This window comes from Talpa occidentalis, unplaced genomic scaffold (assembly GCF_014898055.3).
Source record: "Talpa occidentalis isolate TD23 unplaced genomic scaffold, MPIMG_talOcc4v2.1 talOcc4.10, whole genome shotgun sequence".
Lineage (NCBI taxonomy): Eukaryota > Metazoa > Chordata > Mammalia > Eulipotyphla > Talpidae > Talpa > Talpa occidentalis.
Window position 1 is genome coordinate 10,398,482 of NW_023600993.1, and position 1,873 is coordinate 10,400,354.

Genomic DNA, 1,873 nt, shown 5'->3' on the forward strand with positions numbered 1-1,873 from the left:
CCCAGCCCCAGAGTTCCCTGCTAGAATGGACTCACTGTATCCACACAGTTCAGTGTGGTGGCTGCACAGTCAGTGCTTGATGTTTGGCTGGTTTCATCAAGGAGTCAAACTCTGACGTTTTTATCTTAATTATTGATAATTCAAATTTGACACGTTCAATTTAAATTAAACACAGTTAAACACAGTTTGGCAGGGCATGGTCTGTACCTGACAGTGCAGAATTGGCCCACTCCTTTGGCTACCTGTATATTATTAAAGACGAGGCAAGTCTCACTTCGACTCCTGCTGGGGCCTCCCTGCCTCCGTTCTCATGTTAATCTGTCTCTTGTCTGTTCTGCACTCAGGAAGATGATTGTAAAACGTGATGAGGGCATATCACACCTCTGCCCAAAATTCCATGCTGGCTCCCCTCACCCTGCTAGGGGCTCCAAGACCTAAGGACCCATATGGGAAGGTCAGCAGAGGCAGCAGGGCCCCTTGGTGACTGAGGCCAGCCGGAAGGGGGGAGGAAGGTCTGGGACAAGAAGCCTGAAGGAAGCCCAGAGCAGCTCATGCCACCCAGAAGGCCTGCCCGCTCTTAGATGGGAGAAAGGACACGTTCTTTCCAAAGGTTCAATAAAGCTAACCTCACCCATTTAAAAATGTTTTTAAAATATGTTAGCCACTCTTGAAAAAGCCAAAAAGAAAAAAAAAAAAAAAAAAAAAAAAAAACACAAACCCAAAGGGAAAAGTCATCTTCATTGCAGCCAACTGTTTTTCATTAAACTTTTCCCCATTTATTGTGGTCAAATAAACATAACATGAAATTAGCCATCTTAACCGTTTTAAGTGACCAGTTCAGCCGCCTCATGTCCACTCACAATTGTGCAATCAACACCACATCCATCTCCAGCACTTTTTTTCCCCTAAATTGAAACTCAGTCTCTATTAAACACTAACTCCCCCTTCTCCTACTCCAGCCCTGGACACCCACATTCAGTTTTGTCTTATGAATCTGACTGCTTGAGGGACCTCATGGACTTGGAATCACACCGCATTACTTATTGGGAGGGGGTATGTGTGAGAGGATTCACCAGAGACAGCAGGGAGCAGAACAAGCAGATCTACTGAATTACACTGCTGAGGGGCGCAGCAGGGAGACAGGAGAGGTCTGCCACGCCATGTGGGTAGCTCCCTGGCCGGTGGGGGATCGAACTCCTGCTGCAGAGGCTGGGCTGCTTGATAGCGCCGCCTTTAAGATTGGCATTTTTGGAAGTTCACTAGCTCTTCCTTGAAGAGAATAGACTGGGTGGAGAGCGTGGCGGCTGGACCAGCTGTGAAGCCCCCTTCTTCAGATCCCAAGAACCCCGGAGTGGAGCCGGGGTCTGCCTGGGGCGGCAGGGCGGAGGCGCCCCAGAGGGACTGAACTGAGGAGGTGGCCGGGCCAGCGCGGCTGGGCTCAGGCAAGAACGAGGAAGAGCCGCAGGTGAGGTGTGAGGCTCCGCAGGAAAGGCGTTAGGAAATGCAGGCAGGGAGTCCCAGGGGGCCAGGGAGGGGCCGGGGAGCCCCGGGGACCCGCGGGCCGCGCCGGCCTGGGGGGGGGGCGGGGGGCGGGGGTCGGCTGTCCCCTGGCCCAGGAGGCCTCGCGCGCCCCGCCCCGCCGCGGCTCCCGCGCACGCGCAGCTCGGCCCGGCCCCGGCCCCGGCCCCGGGCCGCGCTCCGCGCCGGGCTTTGGCGCCGACCGGGGGGGGCGGCCGCGCTGCGTGGCGCACGGCGGGCGGGGCGGGGCGGGGCGGGCCGCGCTTCCTGCGAGGCGGCGCCCGGGACGCCGCGGCTGGGCCCAAGATGGACCACCCGGCGCGGCCGGCCGCTCCGACCCCGCGCGGGGCGCAAC